The following is an 11,021-nucleotide window of genomic DNA, read 5'->3' as shown; positions in this document are numbered from 1 at the left end:
TTTTAAGAAAACTTTGTCATGCAGCTGAAACTGGCTGACCCAGCAGAAAGAATTGTTTCTGTGGTGGCTGCAGCAAATGGAACAGGGTGTGGTGATGGTGAGCATGAAATAATTCTGCCAGCAACTTCCTGTCACATGAACAGGAGGGGTAGGAGGAAAGAAAAACCTTTAAGGCCTGCACTGATGTGTGGGTGGTATGGAGTTTGTCCATGTAACTTTTAAATTTTTAAATGAACCGTTCAGCTTCACTGTTAGACTGAGTGTGAAATGGAGCAGTAATTACATGGTGTATGCCATCATCAACAAAAAGCTATTGAAAATTGTCTGATATGAATGCTGGTTCATTGTCTAAGTCAAGGACCTTAGGGCTCCAAAAATAGAAGACAAAGCCAAAACAGTACTAGCAGCAGGGGTGGATGTCATGGGCACTACAAAAAGAAATATACTGTATGCATCTACCACCAATAATCATCACATGTTACAGAACAAATTGACAAAATCAATGTGTATATGTTGCCACAGCCCAGACAGATGTGGCCACTGAAAAAATTGTTGCAGCAAAGTGGCTTGATGCCCCGCACACAAGTTACAATAAGATATCATTTGCTGAATCTGTCAAGTCGAATAACACTGGGCAGGTTGCTTGGCGCAAACTACACTCTAATGACCTTGATGCAGCAACCCTTCAAACCATCAATGGCAAATGTATTGCAAAACTACCCAAAGAGCTGGGTCAGAAGCAGCTGCTCCATCAGTACACCAAAAATTGAGGGTAAAATTTTGAAGAAGTTCTAACTTGTAAGTATTGTTCTGACAAGATGATTTCTCATACAAATCAAACACTATGTCAGTACTGACCGGTCAGTGTTCAAATGTTGTGCAGTGCAGCTGTACAAGAACTTGTATTGATAATTAGACAACAACAGAACCCAATGTTCCAATTTTTGTGCTGTCCACAATGGCACAGGCTTGGAAGAAGTGAACAAAGCTACTAAAAGCTAATGATCTGTAAGAAAATACGACTATAACTGCACTGCACACAGTTGACAGCTTTCAAGATAAAAACATGTGGAAGCACACAGATCCAATCCTGTAAGAAGATATATCCACAGCTAACACAACAGGTTCAACTGGAGGAGCAAAATGAGTCACACGCTGATGACTTAACAGTATGCTCTTTAACTGGTGAGATATATTCTGGCATTCTTGGGACCTCAAGATGGGAACACCTTTCTGGCACAACCAGTTCAGAGGAGTAGCACTTTGTGTTTGCAGTAAACTAAATGAAATGTGAGAGTGTCCCATGATGGCTTTTATCCCCTTGATGTTAAGGGTCACTGACAAATATTTAATCGTAGGCAAGCAGGAGGATACCCTGTGCATTTACAACAGCCTAAATACTCAAGTGCTTCATGGAAGAAGGAGCACTTTGGCTTGTTACACTTTAAGCCAGCCACAGAAAGCACTTTAAACAAACATTCTAAATTTGCCAAACGTTCAGTAGGCATATGACACATGATAATGATATCATCCACGTAGTTTGTACGTGAAGGGACTTTAGCCCGTAACTGTTCCACGCAATGCTGAAAAATATCAGGAGCGGAAGCACTTCCAAATGTTAGTCTATGAAACTGGAACAGCTTCAGGTGAATGTTGATCACAAAATATTGCTTGAGGTGTTCATCCAGCAGTAACTGTAAGTACGCCTGACAAAAGAATCTACCCTGCCGCCAATCTGTCCATCAATTCCTCCAGTTGTGGGAGAGGAAATGAATCCACAACAGTTTGCCTTCAGTTGTGAGAGAGGAAATGAATCCATGACAGTTTATGGGTTTACTGTGGCTTTGAAATCAACATGCAGGCATAAATCTCCTGATAGCTTTTTCAGAATGACTAAGGGGGATTCCCACTGATTTGCAGATGTGGGATGTATCACATCATTGTCTTTTGATTGTTGCAGTTCCTGAGCAACTTGCTCAGGCATAGCATGGGAGCACGGTTAAATCGTGGTTGTGTGTTGTCTTTAACAATAATGTGTCCTTAAAAATGTTTAATCCTGCTTCAAAATCCTGCTTCAAAAGTTTACTCTACTTATTGCACATCAGAAACATTAATATGGTGCATTCCAGCACTGATTTGTAAGGCATTGTCTTGTATGCACAGGTTGAGCAAACCAAACGAGTCTAAACCAAAAATATTTGCACTGTTACTAGAACACAGTACACAAAATAAATCATAAAGAGAAGTAGGCACCTGTAGCTGTAGGCTGTCCATCATTCCATAGGTTTCTTGATTGGTTAGGGAAACAGACACATCTGTGTTTAACTAAAATTTAATTCTCTTTTGAGTCACTCTTAATTTGACAAGAAGTTTATTCTTCTCTGTGAAAAACAGCAGAAGGTTTCCACACAGTCGAAAGGTGAGCCTTCGTTGTGCCAGATGCAGTGATTGTGCTGATACGACACTCACTTTCTGAAAGCTACACCTTAGCCATGTGCAAGGTCAGTACCCAACCTGACTGCTTTATAAACAAACAGTCTGGATACGACCTTGTTTACCACACTCGAAACATTGTGCAGTCATTACAAGGATAAGCATGCATGTCTGTCACGATTTGAAAAACTTTGAAAATACAACTTCTTCACCTTATTCTGCAGTACACTTTACGTACAACATGACTGAAACGGGTTTTGCCTTTACTTTTACTGTTAATCTGAGCCCTATTTTTATTCACTTTAACAGCAAGCTGAGCTGAAGACTGCATGCCTTGCGCATTCTGAACAAGTGAAATAGACAGAGCCTCAAAATCAAATGCAGTTGTGTTAACAGTACTTTGAGACTCTACAATTGGCAAAACTCTTCTCAGATCTGGACCTGGAAATTTTAGGATAACAGCAGGAATACATGCATCTGACACATTTTGTGTAATCACATCACACAACATAACATCTCTGTACCTTAGTCAAAGAAGAACCAAGTGGGAAATTGCGCATTCCAGTAAGATTGCTAATAAAGAATATTGCAGAATCAGAACTACCTCGAGGAGCTGTTGTTGCAACAGTGTCAAACCTAGACTGACAATATGTTATTAGAAGTACCTACCAAGGAGTTAGATAGCTGAAAAAGCACCAAACCAGTTGAAAAAGGGCTCATTTAACACTGGAGGACCAGAAACTAATTTCAGCAGGCCTACTTAGCTACTCTGATGTTTTTGAGAACAGGTTAACCTACCAGCAACCCCTAGTTCAACAATGGACACATACAGGAGCAGCAGTACCCATTGCTCACTGACTGAACAGAATTCTGTATATTCAACAAGCCTTAGTCAAAGAGATGATGAAAGAACAGCTGGAAGCAGGGTTCCTGTAGTAGGGGAACATCACTTACAGGAGAATGGAAGTACAGGTTTTGAGTTGATCACAGGAAGCAGAATACTGTAACATCACCATACACTCATCCATTGCCAAATCTTGTACATTCCTTGATTATTTTGGTCTATGCAAAATTCTCTCTGTTTGTGATGTAACCACTGGGTACAATCAGCTGATTGCAGATCCAGACAGCAGGGCTAAAACATCAATATTTTGCCTTCAGCTGCATGCAAATACAACCCTCTTCCTTTTGGTCTTTGGAATGCACCAGCAGCATTCCAATGACTGATAGATACTGTCTTCAGAGGATTAACACCCACTAAGTGGTCGTTTAGCTTGATGATCTTATCATCTTCGGCCAAAAAATGCAAAAAATACTAAAAGACTAAGAACCATATTTGAGAGACTCTGCTGTGCAAATCTGTTCCTATCCCCATCAAAATGTCATTTTGCTGTACCAGAAGTAGAATACTTAGGACACAGGATAACCACAGACAGAGACTAACCTTAGTAAAACTCAGAGAAGCTGTGAAGAACTATGTAGATTATATGAGAAGGAATTGCAGGCATTCCTAGACAATGTGAATCTCTACTGATGACTCAACTACTGAAAAAAGAAGCAGTTTCCAACAAGAATTGCTGGATTGAGACATAGATATGAATATTAGCCAGATGTCTATCCTCAGAAAACTTGTTGTTATGTTTCCTATGGCATGCCCTGGACCAGGCAGTAGGCTGTTACTAAGATCAGTAAAATGCTATTTTGAGAAATTTTCAAATTAAAGGCCTGTATCCTTACAAGATGTGCAGATATTTCATGCTTGAAAAAATAGGCATTGAGATGTGCTGCAATATCTCATTTATGCAAAATAACAAGGTGTGCACATTAGGATTGGTGTGTGTGTGTGTGTGTGTGTGCACATTGTATGCATGTTGGAGGATGGTTGTTCCCACCATTTCCTTTTGTTTACATATAGAGTTGCCTACTTTGATTTTAAGTTTGTGAATCTTTATACCCTTCTATAATATTTCAGTTGGGCATAAGTTGCACCTTAAACACATTACAGTTTAGTGTCTATTCCTTAAGATATGATTATTGATAAGTTACACTACAGATTATTCATTTCATTTTTGAGTTTTTCTGGATGGCTGATTAATTGTTGCACTCATGCATCTCAGTCTACAACATCTAAGCCAGATTACTGTTGAAATCATGTATCTAAGTATTACCCACCCTGTCTTGATGTGGCAATTGAATAATCTTATTTCCTCTTTGTAGTTGCACCTGTAGATCTGTGAAAAATGTTGTGACTCTTGCAGACTCCGTAGCATGACTGGATTGAGGAAGGGAATTCTGTGCCTATTTAATTCAGGTGTCAAATAGTTACTAGCATTACGTCACATAGTCTCAAGTGTAGATATGTTGGACAGAGGTAGGGAAAACATTTAGTTGTCTGTTAGTATAATATCACTTAATTTCTTGACTTGATAGACTATAAGCTATTGCAAAGGCCATCCTTGAGATATTTGATTAGTATCCTTTTTGATTTTTTTAATAAGGCAATATTTTAGTGAATAATGAACAAAATGCTATGCAGATTGTGTATGTTTGTGAGAAAACTAGCGTGCTGGAACTGTTATCAACAGTGAACACTTCAGAGGCTCTTATGTAGAGTGAGTTATGAAAAGTAAATGACATTGCCAGTAAACCATTATACAGATAACAATATTGATGCATGAAGAAACAGTCTATACTGAATGAACAAAATGTGGATATATCCCACACTGAACATGTGAAATTCTTACATTTAAGTGCAAATAGACAATACTAATTGGGAACCAAGTTCTGTGAGCATACTGTTGACTGAGAGTTGTACATGAAATGAACCACCAGATATGTGACACCACAGGTCTCAGAGCTCCATCCTCAGCAAATTCTGTTGATGCCACAAGAGGGCTCTGGAACATGTAAACATGATGTGAGTGCCTGAGTAAGTGTTACCTAAAGTACCTGGTGGACATGTCACTCTGTCGCCGTCATGTGGGGACAGTGGCCATGTTGTGACATCTCGTGTGAGCCGTACAGACTTCACATTGCTTCCACACTTTGTCTCCATTGTTTCCTCATCTCATCAGCCTTCTGAAGGAGACAAATGAACATTTTTATCATTTCACAGGGGATACTGCATCTCGAACACAGTCCGAATAGTGGAGCATGTGCACCGCAGAGGAATTTACAATGTTATGAACTTGTGGGCACATGAACTTAATAACGATATGATTTCAAAACATTGTGCACACAATGACTGCAAGATACTGGACTCAGCTTCTGGCTGTAAGAATTCTAGTGATTAAATTATGAACTTGAACTGAAGAACTTTAACAAATATGATTGAATATCGCAAGGACACAATTGTGCTGGCTTGTGTTCTATTAATTCTTCTCAGACACTTCGTTCCTCTCAATAACTCTGCCCAAAGCAGGTTCTCAATTAGAATTTTGTGCTAATTCCACAAAGAGAAATGTGTTTTCTTTACTCATACCTGTCGTACGATCTATTTTTGAAACCTTTGACGTTCATCTTCTCGAGTCCACCTAGTTTTGGACACTCCTCTCACCCTTGTCCTACTGTGTGTGGACTGCATCTTCAAAACTGAATATTTGACTGGCTTGCCAATCCATCTTGTGTTCTACTGTATCATCCTATGGAACATAACCAGCGATGTGGGAATGAAAAACATCTCACTCAGAATTTAAGTGGGTTTTCTTCGAGACCATGGGAGAATGCTGAGCTATACCTACCCCACTCCTAATCTGAAAGGCAAATCATTCTATAGAGCATATGCTGGAAGAAAATGAAGCTGCATGAACTCTAATGAACATAAATATTGGTTGAGCAAACTGTCACCATCTACTGTGTAAAGCTCAAAGTATCTCACAGAGCAAAATTACTTTTGTAGTACTGTACAAAAAGTCTTGAAACAATTCTGTAAAGAATATATTTATTGTGAATGTTTAACCTACTGCCAGGGCCAATAAGGAATTTTGTAAACTATTGTCAAAGATCTTTACTGTCTATGCTTCTAGATTATTTATTATTTATATTGTGTTTGAATATTTCCCTTTAAAAAACACAGTTATCTTCAAGATTTAATAGAGTAGTTGCTCATGGGCTATTTCTACTTTTTACAATGTACTAGTGGTAAACTTATAATTGAGAGAACTTCTTAACTCAGTGGCAGCATTGTGGTGTCATGAACTAATTGACTGAGAAACATATAGCTATACAGAATAACTGGTGAGCAGTGAAGTTTGTACAGCCAGCATTTGAGTAATGTTTCTACAAGAAAATAAAAAAACTATGGGACACTATAGTGTCCACTCCTCCATAAACAGATACATGAATTAACTGCATCTAGTAACAGTCACAGAAAATAATCAGTAGGCCAAAAGTAGGGAGATACAGACTCAGTTCTTATTGTTGCCCAATTTCAACTATTTTCAGCACTGATCTAATTTTTCTTGGCAGCGCACTGTGAATTCATGTAATGTCTCTCTCCTTTTTTAGCTGCCATAAAGTACAGATGTGCCTATATGGTCATCCATGGTTACATGTATTAAATTTGGGCCTGGACAGTGGCTTCTGCATAAAGATTAACATTTTTCACTGTGGGAGAGCAATTTTCTGATTAACAATAAAAAGGCAAATTTCAAAATATGATTCTTTTCATTACAGCCATTATCGCACAACCTTTACGAAACACTTTCATATCCAAAACTCCAATCAAACTAATGATCTAAGATGCCATCAGAAAGGTGAACATAGGTTTCCAAATCAATAGGAACTTCCTCGTCCCTAATAAAAGGTGAAACAGAATGACACATCAGCTTACCACCTTTGGAGCTGAGTAGACATGGTTTGATAACATACAGTTACCAATCCATTACTTTAAAAGGTCAAGTAACTGTCAATGCTATCTATAAACATGTGTGCAGACTAACAATGCTTTTTTGTCTTTACTAGCCATAGCTAACATTTTTGGTCAACTTCAGTTTACAAAGACAAGATTCAGTAAACATCATATCTAATAGCATTCTGTTCTGTAATTTGCACACTTTATGTAAGGAATACACTGATTTATATGAATCTAATGTCTGTTGTGAATAAAACACTGAAACACATGTTTAATTAAAGCTAATGCCACCCCTCAACATGACCCATGTCTTTCATATAATGACACAGTTGGTGATAAGCATGAGAATCATGAATGAATGGAAGAAGATAGAGAACCAGGAAAGGAGAATTAGAGTATGGAAACTTAAGTACAAAAAGTGAAAGAATACCAGGAGATTATAAGGGAACGATTACCAAAAGATGAACTAAAAGTGGAAGAAGAGGAATGAAGACAATTTAAAAGTACTATGGTAGAAGCTGCAATAGTTGTATGTGGAAGAACAAGTGGAAGAAAATGGTGGAAGGAGACATCATGATGGAAACATGATGGTGGAATGAACGAGTCAAGGAGGTAGTGGGAAGAAAGAACAAGGCCTTCAGGTTGTGGTTCTGAGAAAGGACCGAATTTTCAAGAGAGGAGTACAAGGAAAAGAAGAAAGAAGCAAATAAGACAGTAGCTGAGGAGAGAAGAAAGTGAGTGGAATAATGGACAAACATGATGGAGGAAGACAGCAGAAAAACAAAGAAAGAACTGTGTGGAATGGTCAAAGGTAAGAGGAGAGGTTTGAGAGAGGATGCAAAAATGACAGATAGAAATTGGAATGAGATTAATAACAAAGAAACACTGAAGATAGTGTGGATGGAGCACTTTGAGCATTTCCTAAATTTGGATGACATTAAAGACAGAGAAATATGGTGGAAAACAGCACCAGATAGTGAGGCTTAAGTTCCAAACAGACCCAGACTGGGGCTGGAAACTGTTCATGATGATTATGTTGTTGTTGTTGTTGTTGTTGTTGTTGATGATGATGATGATACACATGAAAAGGAACTTGATCATTTAGGGGCATCAGGTTTTGTGACAACCATTGAATCTAGACAATGGGTAATGACTATAGTTGTAATTAAAAAAAACATAATGGCTCCATCTGTCATTGTGCTGATTTGATACCATCTGAAACATCTCACTGTAACATAGAAGATTATCTGATTCCACATCAAATGAGCAACTGGCTCAGGTGTTAGAGGGTTAGTTCTATTCAAATATATCATCAGCTGCTGATGATTACTGCAGTTGGCCTTACACACACACACACAGTCAAAGCATTTCATGGCAGTCAGTACACCTTTCTAACAATATCAACACAATAGTGTTGTTGCAAGTGCTCTTCCAATATTTCAAAAATGCTTAGAGCAGGTTAAACAGCGGTACCTAAAGCTATGAACTATCTAGATATTTGCTGGGTCTAATGAGGTGCAGTTGATCAACAACCTTAGAGTTAATGGATTCAAATGTAAATTAAGTAAGAGAAGTTTTTTCTAACTGAGGATTCAGTACCTTGTCCATGTACTAAGAAATGATGGTATTAGACCCACATTAAAGTGATTAATGATATCCATGCACCCAAATATTTTAAGGAGCTGCTTTCATTTTCAAGCAAGATAAACCACTATGGCAAATTTACACCAAATGCTGCACAGATACCATACCCTGTCAATCAGATTAAAAAGAAAAAATAAATCAAGTTACAGCAGTCCTCCATTTGTCATACAGCATTCTTGAATCTGCCTGGCCACATTTACAGTAAAAAACCTTTAGTCTGGCCAATGGATTCTTTATAATTCAGGATGGATACTGTTCTGTCACTGAAGTCCCCTGGTGGTACTACACAACAACCAATTGCACATGTATCCAAAACACTAACAGCAGCACAAATAAATTATATCCAAATAGAAAAGGAGGCACAAGATGGGCTAGAAATTCATGATCATTTCACTTACTAAGGAGGACACTGGTATCATGTGCGAAGAGTGTACTGGTAGTGGCACTGATGCTCAACAATAAGTTGTTTATTTCACAGAAGGAACAGGACTACAGGGCACATATCATGTGATATCTTCAAAATCAGAGTAGAAAGTTCCAATAATCATTTTTATTGCTACTTTCTGCTTCCTGTTTGTAAGATATGAGCTGAACCAGCCCAAAGGAATGCCTCTGATACCACAGGACTGCAATTAACAGAATTATGTAGTTTTTGAATTAAAATGCTTTTGGCAAATGAAGGAAGACCCCAACCAGTTTTTGGGTTTTACACCTAGGCACCTAAGATGGAGAATATGTGCTCATATAAAGCACTCTTTATGGATTTATTCTTCCTTAAGTCATGCTAAGCATCAGAGAGAATTTGGATCCTTCCCTGAAAATATATTAATCTTTTATAAATTGATCTTTACAGAAACTTCCTGGTGGATCAAATTTGTGTGCCATACTGAGACTTGAACTCGGGACTTTTGCCTTTTGTGGGCAAGTGCTCTGGCAGTAGAGCCACCCAAGCATGACTCACAACCAACGCTAACAGCTTTACTTCTGTCAGTGCCTCAATGAAGCTGTGAGGATCGGTCATGAGTCGCACCTGGGTAGCTCAGTTGGTAGAGCACTTTCCCATGAAAGGCAACACTCCCGAGTTCAAGTCTTGGTCCAGCACCCAGTTTTAACCCACCAGGAAGTTTCATATCAGTGCACACTCTGCTGAATATTTTGTTTGCAAGAATTCTTTATGCCAGTTGTTGCACATGACATCATTTTAGAATCTTTTGATTTAATATGTTTTAGTTTGAGAGGAAAATTATTATGGAACTAGTAAAAAATATATTTAAAAAAGATTTCTTTTTGACTGTGCCATCTGCTTCAAAACACTTCACCACAAATTTTCTGCTGCTACAAAATTGTTGCAGTTTGAAGGGAGGGAAGCTGGCAAGGATCTCGCGGTCTGTTCAGGGTGCTGATACTTGATAGGATAAAACCCTGAGTAATGTCCACTGATGTCTGGTGAAGGATCTAAGGTCTCTAATTGTAATATATCACCTCTCCCCTGGCTGTGAGATAATTCTTTTTGTTTTGTTTTACAGGAAAAGATAGATTGCTACTTATCATAAAGATGGCACATTAAATTGCAGGCAGGCACAATTAAAAGACACTTACACAAAGCTTTTGGCCACAGCATTTATCAGCAAAAGAGAAACACACACCATTCATACACACAAGTAGGCATCCCCCCCCCCTCTCTCTCTCTCTCTCTCTCTCTCTCTCTCTCTCTCTCTCTCTCTCTCTGTCTCACACACACACACACACACACACACACACACACACACACACACACACACACACACACATCTGACTGCCAATTTTGGCAGCTTGAACCAGAATGCAACTATCATGTGGGATGGTAGCAGAAATCTGGAGGAGGCGGGGAGGGGGGAGGGATAGTGATGTATATAGATATAAAACTTCCTGGCAGATTAAAACTGTGTGCCCGACCGAGACTCGAACTCGGGACCTTTGCCTTTCGCGGGCAAGTGCTCTACCAACTGAGCTACCGAAGCACGACTCACGCCCGGTACTCACAGCTTTACTTCTGCCAGTACCTCGTCTCCTACCTTCCAAACTTTACAGAAGCTCTCCTGCGAACCTTGCA

The sequence above is a fragment of the Schistocerca cancellata genome, chromosome 5 (genome assembly GCF_023864275.1).
Source record: "Schistocerca cancellata isolate TAMUIC-IGC-003103 chromosome 5, iqSchCanc2.1, whole genome shotgun sequence".
In the NCBI taxonomy this organism is placed as follows: domain Eukaryota; kingdom Metazoa; phylum Arthropoda; class Insecta; order Orthoptera; family Acrididae; genus Schistocerca; species Schistocerca cancellata.
The sequence above is the reverse complement of the archived record's forward strand: the minus strand, read 5'-3'. Positions refer to the sequence as shown.